Here is a 24,350-nt window from a genome sequence, read left to right as displayed (position 1 = left end):
GGCTATGGCATCATCAGTGGACCTGTTGTGGCGGTATGCGAACTGTAGAGGGTCCAGTGACCGAAGCATTTGCTTACGATGGGGGTCAGGGCTACAGGTCGCCAGTCGTTCAATGAGGAGATGGTGGAGGATTTGGGTACAGGGACGACGGTGGCCATTTTGAAGCAGGCTGGGACTACAGACAGAGAGAGGGAAAGGTTGAAGATGTGCGTGAACACTGCAGCCAGCTGAGCCGCGCATGACTTGAGGACGCGGCCGGGAATCCCGTCCGGACCAGTAGCTTTGCGTGCGTTCACCTTCCTGAAGCACTTCCGCACATCCTCCTCAGACACAGTGTGCGCACTGACGTCATCCGCGGTGCGCACACTGTCCGGTCTCATGGTGTTCGCTGTGTCGAATCTAGCGTAGAATACGTTTAGATCCTCACACAGAGAGGCCGTGGTCTGCGGTGTGCTGGTTTTCCCTCTAAAGTCTGTGATCGTGTTTAGTCCCTGCCACATACTCCGAGGGTTGTCGAACTGTTGCTCCACCCTGTCCCTGTACTCACGTTTGGCTGCTTAGATAGTCTTCCGGAGTTGGTAATGTGCGTGTTTGTAGTCCGATGTGTTCGCGGAGGCAAAGGCGGTGCTCCGTGCCGCCAGTGCCGCGCGAACATCTCCGTTAATCCAGGGTTTTTGATTTGGGAAGGATTTAACTGTTCTGGATGGGACGACATCTTCCACGCATTTCCTGATAAATCCGCAGACTGAGTCTGTGTACTCGTCAATGTCCCTAGCAGCCACGTGAAACATTTCCCAGTCCGCGTGATCAAAACAGCACCGCCCTCCGGGTTGGAGCTTCCTGTTTCAGCTTCTGCCTGTAGGCGGGCAGGAGCAGGATGGAGCGGTGATCTGATTGGCCGAATGGGGTGCGGGGGAGGGCTTTGTACGCATCCCGGAAAGAGATGTAGCAGTGGTCGAGTAGCCGGTCTCCACGAGTGTTAAAATGGATGTGTTGGTGGAGTTTGGGTGAGACTTTCTTCAGGTTTCCCTTATTAAAGTCTCCGGCTGTGATAAACGCTGCCTCTGGGTGTGCGGTTTCCTCACTGCTGATCGCGCTGTACAGTTCCCTGAGTGCTCGGTCAGTGTCGGCTTGTGGGGGAATGTAAACAGCCGTAATAATCACTGCTGTAAATTCCCTCGGTAGCCAGAATGGCCGGCACTTAATCATCAGGTACTCCAGGTCCGGTGAGGTCCAGGTCCACTTATGCTTACTCCAAGCACCGCTGCGAGTTTGGCCGTCAGTGTCAGTTTTCGGATTCGCCTGCTGAGCTGCTGGTGGAGATCCACCCGGACCCAGTGGCGTGTCTAGAAAATTTTTGTTGGGGGGCCAGGTAGGGGCACAGATTTGGAGAAGGGTGGCAGATGTAATTGGCAGATAATGTTTTAAAAAAAAAAATCTACCAACCGTTAACCATAATTCAATAATCCTATAAACCTAATAACCGAATGCGCTTTTAATTCTTATTAGAATGAGATTTTAACCACTATGGTGCAAAGTTTTTAGATACTGCGTTGATAAAGTACAAGAGATACAATCAGTGCTTTGTCAGTGTTTACTCAGCATTCAAGGACAGCAATATTTGCATAATATTTTTACTGACATATAGTGCACATATGTTTTGGGCAAAAACATTTTTGAATATTAAAATACGAACATTTGTAACAAAGAATTGACAAATTAGCCAATGCCAATGCAAAACCAATGCCTATTAAAAAAAAGAAGATAATCTTCTCACAAACTGGTGTTTGATTTTGAAACAGGAAAAAAGTGGGGAAACAACTGAAAAGACTAACATTTGAATAAAACCTGAAAGCAAGTAAATACTTTCTATGCTGCCTTATGGTAAACTTTGGTAATATTGATCAAGAACAACACTGGCTGATGATGAAATACAGTCAGCTGGCATGGTGACACTGCCAGTATTAACCTGCAGGGCTGGACTGGGACAGAAAATCAGGCATTTTGACTAGAGACCGGCCCACCAGGTATTAAAGCCATAAAGACTTTGACTGAAAACAAATGCTGTTGTGACAGTGATGTACACTGTCTTGTTGGTATATGTATGATTTCTATACATTTTACGTCAGATAAAAACTTTGGTTGTAAGATTTAGATAATTATTTAATAAAAGCTAGATATTTTAAATGAGAATAAGAAAGAAAAGTATTTCTTTGTGCCCCACCTTTCCCTGTTAATGCCCTACCTGGCCCCCTGGCAAAACTTTCCTAGATCCACCCCTGCACAGTTGCCAGCTGTCAGCTACATAAAAAAGGATCCTGGTGTTATTTGTGTCTCAGAAACAGTTCATAACTTCCCTTCAACTCATTCATGTGAACTAAAAGGTAAACCTGTTTCTCCATCACCTGTTCAGCTCTGATGATTCAGTAAGGACATCTCCTGGTTTCATCTTCATGTTTCCCTCTCACCACATATCCAAACCGATATCATGACCAGCAGCTTTTACAGCTGTGACTCCAGCAAACATCAGCTGATACTAGAAAGTAATATCAAATAAATTCTAACAACAGCTGATCAAGCTTAAATGTGCTGCTGTTGTTTAGCGCGACATCTGCTGGTTTCCTCTTTCTGGCGCAAAGTGGGCGATAAATAAACAAGGGAGAAAAGCCAATCAGCTGATCATTGATCAGTTTCATGATTGAAGTAGCAACAGGAGAGGCAGGGGAGAGGATGAGAGGAGAAGAGGCAGCTGTGCAGCGTAACGACAGAATAACTCCAGCTTTGTGTCTTTTTTTCATTATAGCGAAAGTCCGGGACAAACTGTGTTCCTTCTCAGCTCAATACGAAACGTGTAATATTTTCTCTGAATGAGGGACCATTCCATTTTTTTAAAGAGCCGTTGGCAACTCTACTAACTAACCTTATGAATAAAATAAAGTTCACTATCAGTAACGTCATAGCACCCACCCAGCTGTATATAAACTCTGTCAAGCTGGCTAGAACCAGTACTAGTTATTGCAACTGAGGGTAAAAAGTCAGCACAACGAAAATAAACTCCACCTAAACTTGGTTTATATCTGACCCAGATAGACTGCAGGTCATAACTTCTTACCTGAAGTTCAGTTCACCTGACACTCGGACTGGCGGTGTTCCAGATCTACTGGCGTTTAGATCAACTGGCGTTGGTCGAACAGATGTGTGGCAGTCTTGCGTTTCAGGAGCTGCTACCGACAAACCAGCAAAAAAACGCCAAATGTGTCATCTGTGACACTTGTGAGGTTATCTCAAACACACTCCGTCAGTCTTGATGCTGTTGAACAACAAAATGTTTAAAATGTGGCGAGTTTATCTGGTGATATCCTCATTCGCGACGCGATCGCGAAAACAGCAAACAATTAACACCACGCCGATGTTGTTCACAGGACAGCAAGAGTAAACGATCGGGAGACTCTTGTCGTCGTTATCGTTCCGCTCGCACGGTTTATTTCTCCGATTTCAGCGTTTTTGCTTCACAACTACAGCGAGCAGTTTACTTTGTGCACTAACATGGAGTCGAGTCAACCAGCGCCACCTCTGGCCAAGTGCCACAGCCTACAGCCAGATCAACCTGTGACACACATCTGCACCACGTTTGAATTCGTGTCATGCACATTTGTACCTTTCAACTGTGTCTGTTTGTGCGTCATGCAAATAAACCTTTGAAAAGAATGAAATGACACTAATATTTCACTAGTGTTGTAACATCACATGTCGTTAGCGTAGTCTGTCTGTGTCTTTTCTCTGCGAACAAACATTTTAGAGTTGGTTGTTATATACAGTGTGGTTAATCTAATAAACATTTGTAAGGAGATGGCAGTTACTGTGAATGTACAGCAGGTGATTAGTAATAAACAGTCAGACAATGACTCTGACAATCTCATTCAATCTTGCAGATTGCACCTTCTGTGGAAAGTGGTACCACACAGTGTGTGTGGACTTTCCCTGTGCCGAAGGCGACTACAAATGTTGTGGGTATTAAATAAACAGTAAAAATTGATCCCTGTTGTCTTTGCTTACTGATTGTTTTTAGTGTTGACAATCCACATTGCTGCCATTGCATCTTTCAACATGTTTGTGGGTAGATTTGGATGTACCCGGGGTAAGTGCAGCCACTCAGCCTCTACTCACTGTGATCATAGCAGCAGGTGCAGATGTGTCACAAGTTAATCTAGTAGTAGGCTGTGGCACTTGGCCACAGGTGGCAGCAGTGGACTGACCCCCATTTGAAACTGCTCCAGCTGCTGTGTGATAGTGGATCTGCTACAAATTGAAGATCATAAGCAAGTTTTGGAAATGAACCCTTGTATTATGTTGAAGAACAAAAAAATGACATTTTGTTGCGGGTCATTTTGACCCGTACTGTGTAAATCCACTCAGAATTATCCAAAAACTGCAATAAAACAATAGCACCTTTATTTTCGATTAGATAAACATGTAGAACACAGACATACAACAGTTAGACTTTCCATAACTATTTTAGGAACAATTTGGTTTTTCGTTCTTACAAACACATTTCTTTTGAACTTGCCCAACGTTCTCAGTTTTTCAATGCTCAACATTTTCGATTTTGTCCACATGATGGACAGAATGTAACGGTGTGCTTTCTGCAGATGTACTTCTTGCATTTCTCACAAAAAGTGCTTGTTTTCAAACAGGAACCTTCCTAACTAAGATTTAAAACAAAAGATTTCTACGTCTCCTACAGTCTCACAAACAGATGACAAAGCAAGCGACACACCTGAGTCACTGACTTTCTTATATCAGAATCAGAATCAGAATGGGTTTTATTGCCAAATGTTGAGCGGGTTTACAACATTAAATTCAAAAATTCAAATTCAAATTCAAATTTTATTTGTCACGTACACAGTCATACACAGTACGATATGTAGTGAAATGCTTGGACAACTGCTCGTGACCTAAAGAGAACAAAAAAGGAAAAGGCTATGAATAAGATAGGAAATAAATATGAAAAATTAAAAAGGGTAAATTTAACTAGGAAGGAATAAAATATAAATTAAGGTTAAAAATGAAATAACTGTACAACAAAATACACAATATAGAACTATATAAGAATGTATGAAGAAATCTAAATATAAATAAATATATACACAATAACAGCAGCTGTACAAGTATTAACCGGAAATGAAGAATATAGTGACCAGTGTTGTGCAAAAACAATGTCCAGAAAGTCCAGTGTGTGTGTAAGAACCATATGTGTGGGTCAGTACTGTGTGGTGGTGTGATTGAGAGACCGTATCGCCTGCGGGAAGAAGCTCCTCCTCAGTCTCTCTGTGTTGGTCTTCAGGGAGCGGAATCGCTTTCCTGACCTCAACAGAGAGAACAGTCTGTTGTTGGGATGGCTGAGGTCCTTCACGATCTTCCTGGCCTTGGTCCAGCACCGCCTGCTGTAGATTGAGTGCAGGTCAGGGAGCTCGGAGCGGATGGTGCGCTCAGCTGACCGCACAACCCTCTGTAGAGCTCGTCTGTCCTGCATGGTGCTGTTCCCGAACCAGGTTAAGATGTTTCCCGCCAGGATGCTCTCTATGGTGCACGAGTAAAAGTTCCTGAGCACCTTGGAGGGCAGTTGGAAGTCTCTCAAGCGTCTGAGGTGGTAGAGACGCTGTCGGGCCTTTTTCACCACGGTGTTGATGTGACAGGACCATGACAGGTCCTGCGTGATGTGAACTCCGAGGTATTTGAAGCTGTCCACTCTCTCCACTGGCACCAGTTTTCCAGATTCCTAATCTCCTTCAGGTAGGCCGTCTCGTTGTTATCAGAGATCAGGCCCACCACGACGGTGTCGTCAGCAAACTTGATGATGGTGGTGGAGCTGGTAGTGGCCACACAGTCATATGTGTACAAAGAGTACAGCAGGGGGCTCAGAACACACCCCTGGGGGGCTCCAGTGCTGAGAGTGGTGGAGGCTGAGACATGTCCGCCCATCCTTACTGCCTGTGGTCTGCCAGTTAGGAAGTTGGAGATCCACTGACACATAGATGAGCTGAGTCCCAGATGCTCCAGCTTGGTGGTGAGTGTGGAGGGAATTATGGTGTTAAATGCAGAGCTGTAGTCTATGAAGAGCATTTTAACATAATTCCCCCTTCTAGTTAGGAGTTAGGATATTAGGAAATTGCTGCGGTGCTTCAGTGCAAACATACTGTTATAAATTAAGCTTAAATAGACATGAAAATAAAAATAAGAATTAAAAGTGCTAAGTAGATAGATAGATATATACATGAGTGCAGGTGGTGATCAGTGCCAAACATGGAATGATGCAGTGAACACAGCGTAGGGCCATGTGTTAGTGGTGGGAACAGTCATATCCACTCACACTCACTGACTGTTTATTACTAATCACTGTGTAACTGCTGTGAATTCACAGTAACTGCCGTCTCCTTACAAATCTTCATTAGATTAACCACACTTATACAGACTGTATATAACTACCAACTCTCCAGCCATGTTGATGGATTGCCAATATTGGCTGGAAATATTCATTTCCAGGGAAAGGACACAGGCAGATGATGCTTACAGGATGTGATGTGACAACACTAATGAAATATTGATGTGTCATATTTGTCCAAGGCGTATTTCATTGTTATGGAAAAAGAGAATATCAAAATCATGATGACCAATTGGAGTGGTGATGTCTATGACTTTGTGTATATAATTTGGAATTTTGTACAAATGTAGGCCAATAAGGAATATATGATATCATTTCATTCATTTCAAAGGTTTATTTGCATGACGCACAAACAGACACAATTGAAAGGTACAAATGTGCATGACACGAATTCAAACGTGGTGCAGATGTGTGTCACAGGTTGATCTGGCTGTAGGCTGTGGCACTTGGCCAGAGGTGGCGCTGGTTGACTCGACTCCATGTTAGTGCACAAAGTAAACTGCTCGCTTTAGTTGTGAAGCAAAAACGCTGAAACCGGAGAAATAAAACGTGCGAGCGGAACGATAACGACGACAAGAGTCTCCCGATCGTTTACTCTTGCTGTCCTGTGAACAACATCGGCGTGGTGTTACTTGTTTGCTGTTTTCGCGATCGCGTCGCGCATGAGGATATCACCAGATAAACTCGCCACATTTTAAACATTTTGTTGTTCAACAGCATCAAGACTGACGGAGTGTGTTTGAGATAACCTCACAAGTGTCACAGATGACACATTTGGCGTTTTTTTGCTGGTTTGTCGGTAGCAGCTCCTGAAACGCAAGACTGCCACACATCTGTTCGACCAACGCCAGTTGATCTAAACGCCAGTAGATCTGGAACACCGGCGCGAAATTTGATTCCCTGGTAGCTGAATGCAGTTTACCGTTAGTGTATTAATGGTTTAATAAAATCACGTTTTTACATCCATTCCAAGGCCATTAACACACATGGGCAGCTGATAATAACGTTTAAAGGAAATATCTTGACGCCGCACTTGTTTAAAATATAACAAGGGTGTCGCAGCTGGGGTTTGATAGTCGCGTTTTAAGCAATGTGGGAACTTTTTCAGCATGTAATCTGAGCTTGTAATACGGTGTTATCACTATAAGTAATCGGTCTGAAAGAACAGACGGCAGAAACTGTCGGAAATCTGGAGAAAGGAGTCACCTTAGTAGTGAATATTAACACATTACAGCATTCTAGTCTTTTTTTTCTTCCAAACTTGAAAGGGCACAAAAGCATGCTCAGACTCTGCTCTCCTGTGTCCAGTAGTCCCAAACAAACATCTAAATTTAAAAATGAAAACTTTGCATATCGAGAGGATTCACTCTAAAGATTTGGTTTATTTTATTTAATTTACTGATTTTTTTTAAATGAATATTTCTTTGAACTGAAAGAAGTTGTACAAAAGGTTTTAATGTGTGTGATATACGGTTTTTACCCATGTAAAAATGTGGTGATAAATATCCTTACATTGAATTTAGAGTTTGTACTACCATTTATCTTGCAGACAATGAGGTTGATGGTGACACAGTTGACTGCGGTCTTACTGAGACTATGGTTGCATACCTTTTCCAAGGATCCTTCAAAAAGCAGGTTAAATTCAACCAGTTTGTGTCAAGGATGAAGGAATCTTCAGTCAGTCTGACTCTACAGACTGTCTCTCCAGAAGACTGGCAACCATCTACTTCGTCAACTTCAATAAGGTATTTTCTTATTTATAATGAAGTTAGTATGTCTGAAGCATACATGTTGGCCGTTATGCACTTTTAGGATTTAGTTAATATGATCATTGTTTCTACCATATGTATTGTTACTGTAGTGTTTTATACTTCAATTCATGCAATAAAAACAAACACTTAACTGTTTTCACAGCAATGAAAATACTTTGAGACTGCCAGCCTCTTTTGAAATTCCAAGATTTCCCAAAAATCTGCAACTAAAACTGGACAACAAAGAACCGTGCCATAAAAATCCAAGGGACAGACACACAATAATCAGAGTTCTATATGAAGCTGTGGCACAGTATACTATGTAAGTTAATCAGGGTAATGTTAGCTTGTTGCTTTAGAAAAAGCTGAATCTGTCATATTGAAAATAAACGCTACATTACTAAGAAACAATAACTAACACTTGATAAAGTTTGTTTGTCAGCAGTTGCTCTAACACTTCTGTTTCTTCTGATATTACAGGTATCCCACAAATTCTGAATATGTGCAAGCTGTGAAGACGCTGGTAACGAAGTATCCTTTCCTCAAGGATCATGAGGGAAATGGTTATGTAAGTTAAATTTAAAATTAGCATAAGGTTCCTTCAAGATTACAAAGTAAAAGTGAAGCTTTTTTCGATCTTGTTTTGTTAGTAAGACAATCTGTAGCCTCTCAGTAGGTTTGTATGAAGTATGTGTTACGTAAGGCCCAAAATGGCCTCCGTACAAGAAAGTAGTAGCTCTAATATTGACCAGTAACGAACCACCACACGCACACTGTAATGGGTTACACAAGATTTATTTGTTCTTTCTCCGGGTAAAACTACTGGCTGAAGACACAACTCTGGCCAGGAATCCAAGGCCCAAAGCCACCGCGGTCAGGGTTGTTAGCCTTTTCAGGCCTGACTTCGTTCGAGGCTGGGTCTCCAGATCACATCCTGGGAGCTGGAACTTCCCCAAAACTGGTCCAGTTTCCTTGTCAGGGGCACAGAGAGTCTCCAGTCCAGTGTTTGTTTTCCTGCCTTCCAGCACATCCACTCACATCCCAATAAGAATGAGTCCTCCCTCCAACATCCTCAGTTTATTTTAAAAGCAAAACCAGGCCAGGTTAAAAATCTTTTCCATTAAAATGTGCACACTTCATCCTGGATCTTCGAGGCTTCCCTGCTTCACCAGTGTCCTACTAAAAAAAACAACGACAACCCCTACTTCCTGTTTCCTCTCCCCTTTATAGAGAAGGGCTCCAATCCTCCCCAATCAGCTGCTCCCTGTATTCAACTCCAAATAGCTGGCAGCTGGACTAGAGTAGAATCTCCACTCCCACATGGGTGTGGCCCACACCTCACATCAAACACAAAAAAACACCAAAGCATGCAATTAATACAAAACAAAATCTAAAGAAATGCCAACCCAAAAGCTTAGTGGGGGATTCTCTCCATCCTTTTCCACCATGCTATACTCTGTAACATATGTTTACTGATTCTTTGTTGGGTGTATTTTGTGTAGATTGTTTTTACAGTAACTTATGTTTCTGTTCAACAAGCACACATGGCATATGTCTTTGAGACGTAAATTCAAATCAGAGCGGGCACCACTAGTCGACAGTGAGGCAGTGAGGCGTTGTAAGGAGAAGTTTGGTTCTACGAGGAGAGGGCAGCCTAATAAATGTCAACGAACAAGTCAGAGAAATGTTTGTCAGGTTGGTGTGAGGGACACCTTGAGCTATAAAATGTTCTTGCCTCTGTTATTACATCTAAAACTAAGGATTAGGGATGCAACTGTACCTTTTTTCAAACCGAAACAATACCAATACTTGGATTAGAGCACTTGCTAATACAAAGTACCAGTGCTAATACTTCTACCTCACAAAAAATTATTAATTGGAAGGCGCTAAAAGAGGGTGAACTAGATTTAAAAAACAAAAACAAAAAAAACCCATTTTAAATATGACTCCAAAACTAAAATTTCAAGTTAACAATTAAGATTTTATGTGAAATTATTTCAGAGTTTCCATATTTTAAATATTGGTTCATGGTATCGGTTAACTTTAACCGATACGAGTTCTTTGTGATGCACAGATCGTGTCAGCTCTAATTGTATATTTAGTCTTATGTTGGGTTTCTAATCTGTTTTGACTTTCTCTTCTCACTCTTGCTTTCTTTCAAGGGACCATGCGTCCAAGGAGAGGATTTATTATCCATAGACGCCCACTTAAAGGTCATACAGTGCCAATATCAGAAGATGCAACCAGATACCATGGTGGTTCATAACCGTATGCAGCAAACGTTTGCTTGGCGGCAGAAAGAAATTGCAAATGGTATGCCTGTGGAAGATGTGTTGAAGAAGTACCCCTTCTTAGGGATGCCTACTGGTGTAAGTCAGAAAGCTGAATTGAACTTGGAAATAGCTGTCACATTTAACATGTTTATAGTAGTATATTTTATTTGCCCTTGACCTTGCTTTCTTCATCTGTCCCTCTTTCCTTTTTTTGTATGTTCATGTAACTTCTTACAGTATTGTTGTTAAATTCTATAAAAAAAATAATTATGCAGCACCATACATAATTAATATCAACTTTAGATTATTTCATTTTCATACACTGTTATTTTGTACTGAAAATGAATTTTTTACTTGTAGCTGTGCAACGAACTCAGGTGGATCCAACCAACAACGGGTAATGTAAGCCAGCGAAGGTGATTGGCCTTACACGAGGGAAAACCCCACTCTACCAGCTCTACCTTGATGCAAGAGAGGAGGCTCTCACTGATGACCTACCAGGTATTTGCTTTTTTTTTTTAACTTCAAGGCTTCCATTTTATATAATTTTTATAGGTAACTGGAAATGCCAGATAAAATGCATGGGTGATCTTGTGTTTTGTTGTTTTTTTGGCAGATCTTGACACAAGGGCTGCACTTTTATTCCTGCCATACGTCTTCAAGGAGAAACTGGATCTCTTTGTCATACTTGGAGAGGTGTGTGTATTAAAATATTTAGTCTATATAAAAGGAAAACAAATGTATCTTTTGTTAAGAGACTAAGATATTGCTTTCCTCTACCTTCTCTTTTGACTTCAAAGGTTCATCCGAAAACCCCCTATCCAACTGTTCAGCTACTTCATGAAGACTGGAAACCAGTGTTCTCCAGAAGCGCTCCAAACATTGTGAAGTTGGATGGCAGTGAAGTGTGCAGAAGCTCGTGTATTTTTGAAGGAATCATCTCTTATTTCTGCTTGTATTTTGTCTTCAACCTTGCTTATCCAAAACATCTGAAGAACACCCTGATTTTTCTCCAAAAGTACATTGTGAAAATAGATGAGGGTGAGGACCGGCCTCTGCCAATCACAGTCACCAGACAAATAAATCTTCTGTATTGACCACCATGCCTCAGCCATATCAGTGCTCCAAATGTGGCAGAAGAACCTTTAGTTTGACAAAGCTTATTCAGCACATAGGACTTATTCATTCCCATGATGCCAATTTTGATATAACCTGTGGACTCAGTGACTGCTGTTCTTCCTTCAAAAAATATGAATCTTTCAGACGACATGTGTATAGGAAACACAGAGAGCAAGTGTTGTGTCCCCATAAAGACTTAGATGAAAATGAGCAGGAGGTAGTCAGTCCACACCCAAATGAATTTGCAAATGACATAACTGAAAATATTGAAACCCCTCCATCCTGGGATGAATTTTTGATAAATTTCAGAGACAATCTTTTCAAGTTCATTCTTAAGTGCAGAGAGAAAAATTCTTTACCGGTCTCTGTTCAGGAAGAAATTGTGGAAGACGTAAATTTTCTGATGTGTTTTTTCAAGGAGAACTACGATGCTTTTATAGCATATCATTTAGAGAAAATGGGTCTTGACGTGTCTTTGTGTCCAGAGGTTAAAAATGTCCTGCATTCAAATGAATTTTTTGAGAAGGCTTCAACAGCTATTCGATCTCCTTATTTAGTCAAAGAACATTGCAAATCAAAGATCAACATGACAGAGCCTGTTCATTGCAAATTAAGAGACTCTGTGGGTCATACAGTTAGCTCGTATTCATATGTGCCTGTTGATAAGGTGCTAAAAAATTATCTTTCTCATGAAGACATAAAAGATCACATTTTTTCAAGTGGCAATTCGGAAACTGATGAATTTCTAACAGATTACTCTGATGGAGAAATCTTCAGACATCATCAATTCTTCAAGGATAACCCAAATGCACTGCGACTCCATTTTTATGAGGATGAATTTGAAGTACTTAATCCTCTAGGATCTAAATGATCCAAACACAAACTTAGTGCATTTTATTACACTGTAGGCAATTTGGACAAAAGGTACACTTCTCAGCAGAGGCACATTCATCTAGCGTTATTGGTACGCTATTCTTTCGTTAAGCGGTGTGGTTGGCATGTTATCCTTAAACCTTTGCTTGATGATTTGGAAAAACTTTCCACTGATGGCTTTACTTTTACCATTGATAAAACTGAACACACTATTCATGCTGCTCTTGCAACTTTATCTTGTGATAATTTATCAGCTCACATGATTGGTGGTTTTTCTATGTCATTTAACACTGGTAGAATTTGTCGGTATTGCATGGCTTCTTATGAAGATATGAAACAATCCTTTGAGGAAGAAAGCTTTGTTTTAAGAACATCAGAGGTTCACCAGTATCATCTTGCACGAATCCAAGAATTTCCGGATGATAAAACAATATATGGTGTAAATAGTTCATGTCCTTTTGACAGACTGAGTTATTTCAGTGTTACACAAGCTTTACCACCTGATGTAATGCATGATCTGTTGGAAGGTGTAGTTCCTCTAGTTATGAAACTAGTGATTTGTAAAGCCCACACTGAGAAGCATATTACAATTAGAGAGATCAATGAAGAATTGCAAAAAATGCCCATTGGTCAGAATGACAAAACAAACAAACCAGTACAGTTATCAGAAAGACTACAGAGTGTTGGTATTGTTGGATCAGCATCTCAAAAGTGGTGCCTGTTCAGATTGCTGCCATTTCTGATGGCAGACCGTGTGCCACCTAATTGTAAATATTGGCATGTTTTTCTTCTATGTCGTGAAATAACAGAGATTGTAATGGCTAAAAAAGTGCGAAAAGAGAATATTTTATTGTTGAAGTTGCTTGTCCATGAGTTTCTCACAAAACTGAAAAGTGTATTTGGGGATGTAATTACACCAAAGTGTCATTATTTAATCCACTATGCAAGACTGATTGAAATGTTCGGCCCTCTACGTTTGTTATGGTGTATGAGATTTGAAAGTAAGCACCAGTATTTCAAAACGTTGTCCCGCAATTGTAGAAATTTTATGAACATTGCTACAACTTTGAGCAACAGACATCAGTTCAGACAGTGCTGGGAGTTTTCTAACAAAAGTTTACTTGGTGAATTTGAAAATGTTTTTGGAAAAAGTGTGACTACACCATTTTTGTCATTACCACTGGAACTGCAACAAGCACTGACAGTCTATTGTGGCTTTTCTGAAGTTGATAGTGCTAAGAAAGCTTTCCAGCGTGTGTCAGAAGTAATTGTGAACAGTGTCAAATACTGTGTAAGAGATGTGTTTGTCATTGATGTACTGCATTCAGAGAAGATTCCTCTGTTCTGGCAAATTAAGTACATATTTAATATTGACACAATGTGGGTCTTTTGTGGAAAAATTCTCATTCCTCTGTTATATGACAACCATTTTCATTCATACAGTGTTAGAGTTGATAGTGAATGGACGTTGCTAAAACCTGGACAGGAAATTGATGTTGCAGCTTATGACACATACTCTGTTGATAACAGTTTGTATGTAACAGTTAAGCAATGTATTTAAGAAGGTAATAAATGTGACAAGTATTTTTGACTTTGTATCTTCAATTTTTCAAATCTTGAGAGGAAAAATGTAGGAAATCTGTGTTTAGATACTGAACCTTTAGAAAGACATTTTTGTACTCCTTTTAAGGGTTCTTTTTTGTACTTTATACTAAGGGTACAACTTTGCCCTTTAAAGTACAGGTTTGACATGTAAAAGGTACAAATTACAAGGGTACAAATCAGTACCCACAGTTTAGGGTACAGAACGGTACCTTAGAGGGTACCACCCCAGTGACAAGCCATTGTACCCCTATAGGTACATTTCTGTACTTTAATTTCTGAGTGTGAATGATTGATGAAGTTGAAAAGCTTAAAACTGAGCTTGACTAGGCCTTCCCCAGAGTCTCCATCAACACCACCTTTCCTCAATTCTTATGATGTATTACCACCAATTGGAATAGGCCATTAGAAGTATACTTCATCTTGTCTCCCTCTATTCTCTTTCCATCACCCCCAACCGGTCGCAGCAGATGGCCGCCCCTTCTTGAGCCTGGTTCTGCCGGAGGTTTCTTCCTAAAGGGAGTTTTTCCTCCCCACTGTCGCCCAGTGCTTGCTCAAAGGGGATCATTGGATTGTTGGGGTTTTCTGGCTTTTTCTGTAGTGTTTTCACCTTACAGTATAAAGCAGCTTGAGGAGACTGTTGTTTTGCCATGATGCTATATAATCTTAAATATAACTGAATTTTCTAAACATCTATTATAGCATCAAAGTAAAACAAAAAAACTAAAGTATACTTCAATGAAATTAATCAAAATGTCGAATCTGGCAAAAAAAAGAAAAGAAAAAAGGTTTCACCTTTAAATAAAAATCCAAATCACAAAAATTCTGATTTTTGTTGTGTGTGGGGGTTTTTGTGTGTGTTGTCAAGTATAAAAGTTTTGCACTCTGTCACGGTCTCGATGTCTGCCCGGCCGGCTCCGCAAGGTTACATATGTTTATTGTGTTGCTGCTTTCTTCCACTCGTCATTCTGCCTGGGCGGAGCTCAGGCCCACGCACCTGTCTGCAATTACGCTGCAACGTGTCCTGTCTGTATGGAGACTGAGAGCTGCCAGAGTAATAATGTAGATACAGGCCTCTTTCTCCTTCTGCTGGTGTTCATGGTTTTATTCCATTGATGTTGCTATCATTTGTAAATATATTTATTTGGTGTTATTTTATCAATTTTCTACTACTGTCGTTCATGTAATTTTTTTTGTATTTAAATATGATTTTTTTAAGTAATGCTGCGAGTTAAATAAAGGTTTCATTGAATAAAAAAAAGATTTAAAGATGACTGGTGGCGGAAGCAGAGCACAGACTGTGAGAATCTATCGCCATCGTGTGGTGCAGAGATATATTTCCATTGAATTTAGACAACGAAAGCTTGGCTCACAGAGCAGCTGCAACACGAACAAAAAACATTAAATAGCAACATATTATATTATATTATATTATATTATATTATATTATATTATATTATATTATATTATATTATATTATAGTGCAAACAGTGCAGGCTTCAGCTCTGGGGAAGAAGCTGTTCCTCAGTTTGGGTGGATTCTGTCACTCACAGCGTTGTTAGCCCTCTTGTGCGCGCAGACTGCAACCCCCCTCCCCCGCCCCCCCACTGTGCGTTGCCCTGATATCTGCAGTGTGAGGTTGGATCGCTCATTTTCATCCTCACACTGATGCCACTTATTTCGGTCTTTGTTTGACATAAAAGGGCATATTTGTCACTTTATTGCAACTATATTTGCACTCTTGAGCTCCTTCATTCACTGACTGATTATAAAGTTATTACTTGCGTTATGTATTCATCCTTTTGAACATAATTAATGAAGCCACATGTAATCACTAAAATTTGTATTTTGGGTACAATAAGAGAGTTTCAGATGTAATGCTGTTTTGTTTAAATTTCACCAACTTGCTGATGCCCACGGTTGTGAGTGCAGCTTCTTACTGTACATGGGTGGATGGTTGTAAATCACATCACAGATGCCAAAAACCTCTCAAACCAAGCCCTCTTGCCGGTGATGCTGTGCGCAACCTCGTGACAACCACATGACTGATACTAACTCCTGAGCTGACTGTATGCTAACATGCGCCACAAATAAGGGTCATATTTGGATTTAAAACAATCACCGAGAAGCTTCCACTGAATGCTACTTTCCCCTGCATGACACTGAAATCATTAACACATACTAACCCTCCATACCCTGTAGGAAACTCACTTGCTTGGAATAACATTTCAACAGGGAAAGAGTTGAGAGCAAATGTCCTTCTCTTGAACCTTCTGTCAGTCAGACAAGTGTAGCTTGGGCTTTTCTTTGCACAGGACAGGATTAACAATGGCGACATAAACGAGCTAAGGAAGCATAGAAACTGCAGAAAGGGCGTATGGCTCCTGTGTCAGTGAATCCAAACTACCTCTATGTTTGAACAAATCCAGTTACACAGCTCAAGAAAATATTACTCTAACGGAAGAAAAAGGCAGTATGTGTCTCAGTAGTACTAAAAAGCTATTATATCAAAACGTAAAGGGAAAACAGTTTGATGAGCTGTATAGTGAACTGAAACTGAAACAAAACGAAGCCTATCATTAGGAATACTGACTTTTTACAACTTCAGTTCTTTTTTCACTCAGTAGGTAAGAGATAAGATAAGATAGAACTTTATTAATCCCTCGGGTGGGTTCCTCTGGGAAATTCGACTTCCAAAAAGCACAGCAACGACCGAAGTTACAGTTACAGAATTGTTATATATATATATATATATATATACACACACACACACACACACACACACACACACACACACACACACACACATATATAAATACAGAGACAAATATAAATAAAATATACAAAGGGGATAAATAGAATAAATAGGAATAAAAAATAAAAATACAAGTGAATTGCACATTTCAAGTATTGAGTCTATTGCACTGTTGACTATTTACAAAAAGTATTGCACAAGGTATTGTACAGTGAGGTGAAGAGGCACTACAGCTTAGTTGTTCCCCCCTCCTTTGTCCTCCTGTTTCCCCTCCCTCTCCCCTCCCGAGAGGAGTTAAACAGTTTGATGGCGTGTGGGACAAAGGAGTTTTTAAGTCTGTTAGTTCTTGTCTTGGGGAGAAGCAACCTGTCACTGAACAGACTCTTCTGATTGTTTATGGCCGTGTGCAGAGGATGCCCAGCATTGTTCATAATGTCCATCAGTTTCTTTAGGTGGCAGCAAACTACAAACAATGGTTGCATTTTACACTCATCCGTTTTCATTAGAGGCAGAACCCAGAAGCACATCCAGGTTTAGGTCTACTGCTTGGTGCTACACAGAAACAGGCTGAACAGACTGGAACTCACATGAATTTGGACGAATCGAAGTAAGAATGTCACTTCTGCTCAATTGAATTGATTATCATGACCCTCACTAATAGCCACCTTAATAAGTTAAGAGCAATGTGCCAAAGTAGTATAAATATTTTAACTTTTGGAAAATCCAGCAGGTTGATTAAGTGATTTCACATCATGTGTTCAAACGGCTTGTCAGTTTTTAATATATCCCATGTGCGCATACTTAAGCTTTAAAAAAATACAGTCCAATGACCTGATAGATGTTTGCTGAACATTGTGGTTTACATCAGCACTTAAATTAAATCATAAAGAACCTGTTTTGTGTGGGCTGTTCGATACCATGAAGCAAGACCTCTGAACATCTCACTTTTTACACACAAACACACGCATCCAAGCAAACAGTGTTTTATGTGCTGTGAGATTTATAATATTATTTTATGCCATGTTAGACCCCTAATTAAAGATTGTGAATTATTATGTAGTTTTAGTTTGCATTATTCTCCTGAATTAGGAGAGGGTGATAACTATTGCATTTGTTAAACTGATTTGCATTACACTGCTGATTTATTGTGAATGGATGATATTGTTTCATGATGCATTATACTGCTGAGTTATAAGAAATACTGTTTGCAGAAAAGTCATCGCCTTATTTGTCTGATTAGAAGAGAACGGAACATGCTGGAGTTTTCTGCCCCATCTCAGCAGGAGCAGATAAACAGGGAGCCAAGGTCGTAGCTTAGGCGCCGTGTGAGAGAAAGCATGTGAATGTTTAGGCTTTTATGATAAGGTGGGGGCACCAGAGGCTATAAGAGTTTGATCAATGCTCCACCATTTTGAGATCTGAGGCTGTCTGCATACAGTGTCCATCTCCCACGCGTGTGATCATTAAAATCATCGTTTGACTTAACCCGGCCGGACCAGTGTTGTTATTGTGGTTTTTCCTCTTGTCTCCATCCCCAATTTTTGAACTCGTAACAGTGCTGTCGTCTAAAATATTATAAATTTGCCTAAAGTAGAAGTGTTTAAAACTTCTATACAGATCCTGTGCAGCTGCAAAGCAAAAATAAAAAACTCCCTCCAGGCAGAAGCGGCCATTTTCGTATGTGGGGAAAACCCCCACAAAAACAGAGGGGACAGGCTGGCACCAGAACACCACGGATGTGCCCCGAGATGAGTGTGAAAATGTGATTATCAACAAGCCCACCTGGGCTTCAGGTAGGCCGCACGCTTGTCCAGAGTTCACTTTGTCTTCAAGCGTTTTAATTTAAAACATAAACTGAGGCTTACCCCAAGCTAAAAGAAGCTAAACCTATACACCATGGACAGAGACAGTCTGATTGAGTTTTATTTTAGGCTGGGAATGAGCTACAAACGCATTTTGAAAAGCCTGGCAATGCAAGGAACCATCATTACGGAGAGACATTTAAACCGGATATTGAGAGCCAAGTCGCTTTACAGACGTAAGTACGACCTGGACGCCGGGATAGATTTTATTGTGAACCAACTGCAAGGGCCTGGGAAGGATCACGGTTATCGGTGGATGTTTACAAAGTGCAAACAACACGGCACTGCGATCAGGAAAGAAGACGTCAGGATCCTCATCTCTTTACTGGACCCATTAGGTTCCCAGGTTCGCCAGACCACACGTCTCAGAAGGAGGCAATATTTTGCTCAGGGGCCTAACTTTGTGTGGCACATAGACTCTTATGACAAACTAAAGCCATATGGGATATGTATTAATGGATGCATCGACGGTTTCTCACGCAACATCATTTGGCTGCGGGCCGCACACACTAACAGTGACCCAAAGGTTATCGGAGGTTACTTTGTGGAAGCAGTGGAGAGTCGTGGGGTTGGCCTACCCCAAGCTAAAAGAAGGCAGATTATGTTCTCAGATAAAGCAAGCAATGAGGGTGAAGCAGAGAAAGTACCTGCACAATACATTCACATAAATCAAAATGGAATTTCTTTGAGGACACAAACATCTGGGGAGTAAACAGCTGTTTCAATACCTAATCACAGATGATGAGGACGAAGTCGAAGTCCTGCAAGGACTGCTGGAAACAGCAAAAGAAAAGGTGGTACGTCAGGAATTTCACAACAGCCAAGTTGTTGAATTATTATTGAAACGCCACAAAGAGGAAAAAAATAAGATGCAGCAATTTTACGAGGAAAATACTAAAAAAAACTCGAAGACAAAGCCAATGCTGCAGACAGAAAGTTAGAAGAGGTCATGGAAATGTATGATTCCAAAATAGAAAAGCTTGAGAGAACAGTAAAAAATAGTAGAGGTGTGGCCGTCAATGCGGTTAAAGAACGCGAGGAACAACATCAATCCTCGCAGTGTTGGATTGAGGGTCTTCTGACACGTAATACAAAGTTACAGGACGAAAATGAATTGATGGATAAAACCGTGAAAGAATTAACAGACGAGAAAGATCAAATGGGCAAAGTAATAGACAACCAAAAGGCCCAGAATATGGAGATCAAACAGAAATGTCAGAGAAATATTAGGGCTCTGGCCTTTGAAAAGAAAATGAAGGCTATGGTCGAAGATGAAGTTGATTCTTTGAAAAAGAAAAATGAAGACCTAAAAAAGGCCCTAAGCACAGAGCAGGAAAACCACAGAAAGACAGCAGTGGACAGGTATAAAGTAAAAACGGCACACAATCAGGCACTGGCTGAAAAGATCTCACTGGAAGAGCAACTGCGCGCCACAAAAAAGCAAACAGAAATATTCACACAAAAAACGAATTGCCTGGAAAAGAAAAAGCGCCACTTCCAAGAGGAATTGTACCAGTGCGTTTTGTCCTTTGAAAAGGCATTTCCACATGCAGGTCACTTCAGAGAAAAAGAAAAGGTGGAATTTAGGGATATATTCCACAACTTGAAAAAGAAATACGTAGACGGTGTGGAAGGCATCCCCTTTGTTGGAACAGTTCAGCTGTTTCTTGAAAAACAGCTGAACTGTCTACGTACCAGATGCAAGGATCTAGATGCAGCTTTACTAGATAAAACACGGGAGCTGGAATCATTTAAAAAGCAGTACAATGATATGGTAAAGTCTTCCGAATACGCTTTATTCAAACAAAAACAGGAGCTCATTGGACCAGTGAACCAGATGATCAGAAAAGCTGGCAATGAAGAAAAAGAGATAGGTCATCTAAAATCTAGAGTGAAAGACGTTCAACTCCAGCTTAAATTAGAAAAACAGAAAGGACAAAAGCTCGCACCGTTGGTCCATAGAGGCGTGATGGGGAGATGTTATGGGGAGACTCCGACTCCGTCTCAGATCTTTCCACAGATTAAACCTCGTCCACCTCCAGTGCAAACTAAATTTATTCAAGTGGCTCCAAAACACCCTGGCAGACGAAGGCCTTCCCCAGAGTCTCCATCAACACCACCTTTCCTCAATTCTTATGATGTATTACCGCCAATTGGAATAGGCCATTAGAAGTATACTTCATCTTGTCTCCCTCTATTCTCTTTCCATCACCCCCAACCGGTCGCAGCAGATGGCCGCCCCTTCTTGAGCCTGGTTCTGCTGGAGGTTTCTTCCTAAAGGGAGTTTTTCCTCCCCACTGTCGCCCAGTGCTTGCTCAAAGGGGATCTTTGGATTGTTGGGGTTTTCTGGCTTTTTCTGTAGTGTTTTCACCTTACAGTATAAAGCAGCTTGAGGAGACTGTTGTTTTGCCATGATGCTATATAATCTTAAATATAACTGAATTTTCTAAACATCTATTATAGCATCAAAGTAAAACAATAAAACTAAAGTATACTTCAATGAAATTAATCAAAATCTCTAACCCTACGGTGGCCCTGAGAGGCCAAACGGACACCAGCAGTAAGAAAAATGCTGCAAAAGCACACAAAACACAACGGAAATAGGAAAAACAAAACAGCATTTTTCTTATCGCTGGTGTTTTCTAAAGTTGCAGTCCGTTTGGCCTCTGAGGGCCACCGTACTAACCTGACCAAAAAAGAAGAGAAAAAATGAATAAATAAATAAAAATCCAAATCACAAAAACCTTCTGATTTCTGTTGTGTTTTATTGTGTTGTATGAAAGGACTTATATTGCAAGGTAAAATCCCCAATATATAAACCAGAAATCCCAACAATAGCAAGTCATTTCACACTTGCTAGAATTCCAAAAACGTCCAAATCTTTTGCGTCTGTGTGAGTTTTTGATACAATTTTATATCAGCTTCAAAAGAAACAGAGCGATAAAGTTTTTCTCTTGAGTTCTGCATCTCCCTGCCCTTTTACAACATTTTTGTTTTGGTGGCTGAGTGGCAATTTAGAAAGCTAGCATGTGATTGACAGTTTCCAATTGGCTGAAAGAAGAGATTTAAATTAAGTTTGATAAAACCTTATCTGGTTTCATAATTTATGCTGCTAGTTTGGTGAGTTAAAGTTTATGACGCACTCATCTGATAATTCATCGAGATAACTTTTGACTTCTTTCCTTCTTTATTATTATTATTATTATTATTATTTAAAGGAACCTATTAAATCTTTTTTGTAATGAAAATCAATCAATAGTAATTGTCGATAGAATGAAAGTCAAAATGGAATTTCTTTACAGATTTGTTGTCAGCTCTTAAGGATTTACGTATTACATGATTTATGACTCATTACATTTTTGTTATTGTTGGAGCTATTTGTTCTTTCTTTATTTTTTTTGAAATTAGTTAAAGTTTGTTGTTAGTTTACTTATATTTTGGGGTTTATTTGTCGGTTAATATTTTGTTTTAACCCTTGTATGGTGTTCGGGTCTGTGAGACCCGTTTTCAGTTTTTTTCAAAAGAAAAATTAAACAATTAATTATTTTTTCAACCTGAAATTCATTGGCTTTGGCTTATTTTCTGTGAAGAACATAAATCCGAACTAATTTTCAATGGCCTCATACTGTACCTCCCCCCACACATTTACATTACATACAAGGTGTTCGGGTCCACTGGACCCAGGTCTAATAAAAGTGTTGAAAGTGCAGGTCCTGTGTTCCCACACTCTGTCTTCCTCCTTTCTGGTGCTGCTGATAGTGTTTTCTTCCCCTCCTGCTCCCGCACAAAGTTGCAACATTGTTGAAAATTCAACTATCAACACCGTCTGCTCTTACACCTCACACATTTTACCCTCTTTCTTGAGGGATCCAAATTTTATTCTCTCATACCCTGTCCCACACTGGCAAATTAGGGGCATAAATATTATAAATAAGACTTTGCCAGTGTGGTTCTTTATCACAACTGAACAAGATGGCAAAAGATGGCGAGGGCCATCCAATTGATTTTGGAAGAGAGAGGGGCTTTTTATAACATTTTATAAAAAAAAGAAAGAAAGAAAAAAGAGAAGCACATTAATTCATAAATGTGATCTAACAAAGGTAAAGGGAAAAAATTAACCATGTTTGCTGTTCATATGGCTTGTAATTGGGATGAAGTAAACATCTGTTGAGTAATTTAACATAAAATTGTTTGATAGTGTTAATTTGGAAAGCCAAAACTCTAGCGGGTCCACCAGACCCATGAACACTGGCTGAGTAATAAAGATATGAACACCACACAAGGGTTAAATGATTTGTTTTGTTTGTTGTTATTTTGTTAAATTAGTAAGAGCTGTAGGGCCATTTTGTTTCTATGAATAAAGAGACTGGTATAGGACCAGCATGCATTGGGGTGGGCCTGTGGTTTTTTACCAGAGCAGGAGAAGCAGCAGGAAGGATCTTGTTATTGCTTGCCAAGATGGATAAATAAACCAAAACTCTCAACTAAAATGTTTGGACAATGGACTTCTTTTGCCTGCGTACGAAATATTACCTCAATGCAGCAGTGGCTTGTGGACTTTAAGTTGTGGGACGTTTGATCTTTCAAAAGTAAAGGAATTGCAACTACAGTTATGATTTATAATGTATGCATAATAATTTATTATAAAAACCTGTATTGAATTAAGTAGCAGAATGAAACTTTTGCAAATAAATTAACAGTTTCAAAATTGCAGCACAGACTTCTTATTCAGCTACTCAGCACCCTTACCGTAATCTCGATAATAAAAGTAGCAACCTTATCCTTATGTCGTATGTGTATTTTGACTTTTGTTGCCACGATGCCAGATCTCTCTTGGGAATTAGATTTTTAATGAGATTTTTTTTACCTGGATGAATAAAGGTTTAATAAAAACCAAATTCAAGGTGACTTTGGTAATTGCACTCAACAGACCAGTTTTTCTGACTTGACTTGACCTTTCTGGACTACACAGCCGGGGCTGAGCAGCCGCCTCCTTCTCAAAAATGCGTGTGCTTTTTTCCAGCTCGCTCCCGGCTTGTAGGCCTATTACGTTACAGCGACGCGACAAAGACTGTCCAAATTCGTAGACTCCTCCAAATGCAGTCTACAAATGCGTCCTCCTTTTCCCCGAATTTGAAGGATGGGTCAAGTGATTGTAGGCCTACAAATGCGGCCTCAGGAGGATGCAGCCCATGAATTTGGACAGCCCCACATACAAGGCACCATCATTAATTCAAATTCATTTTAAGGCCAATTACGTCACAGCGACGCGACAAAGGCTGTCCCAATTCGAAGGCGGCTCGAAATGCGGCCCTCAAATGCATCCTTCATTTCCCTGAATTTTAAGGATGGGTATGTGTATCCTTCATGGCCCAACATATCCCAGACTTCATAGCATGGCGGTGGGTGTGGATAATTTTGCCAGAAAAAACAGCAGACGGCTGAAGCTTTCAAATATACTCCGCTCAATAGTCAACCTTAGTCTTACAGAGAATTTGATGTTTTTATGGATAATTAAAGTCAGTCATATATCCACAAACACAACAAGCTGAAAGTCAGTGATGCTGTTCGGTTTGCAGTCCTGAATATCACGGCACAAGCAGGATTCACTGCACTGTTAACTTTAGCTATGTTATATTGCTGCCTCTGTTCGGTGATGTCGAACCAAACAGA

At 40.3% G+C, this 24,350-nt stretch overlaps 1 pseudogene across 1 annotated transcript; it reads left to right on the top strand.

Annotated features, from left to right (window-relative positions):
* Positions 1 to 8,805: 8,805 nt before the first annotated feature.
* On the top strand, positions 8,806 to 14,049 carry LOC309704467 (sterile alpha motif domain-containing protein 3-like; annotated as a pseudogene). The gene is made up of 5 exons: positions 8,806 to 9,888; positions 10,356 to 10,562; positions 10,827 to 10,967; positions 11,083 to 11,162; positions 11,267 to 14,049. The product of its transcript is annotated as a sterile alpha motif domain-containing protein 3-like (transcript).
* Positions 14,050 to 24,350: the final 10,301 nt, after the last annotated feature.

This window comes from Aulonocara stuartgranti, assembly GCF_965226115.1.
Source record: "Aulonocara stuartgranti genome assembly, chromosome: 4".
NCBI lineage: Eukaryota > Metazoa > Chordata > Actinopteri > Cichliformes > Cichlidae > Aulonocara > Aulonocara stuartgranti.
The sequence above is the reverse complement of the archived record's forward strand: the minus strand, read 5'-3'. Positions and strand labels throughout refer to the sequence as shown.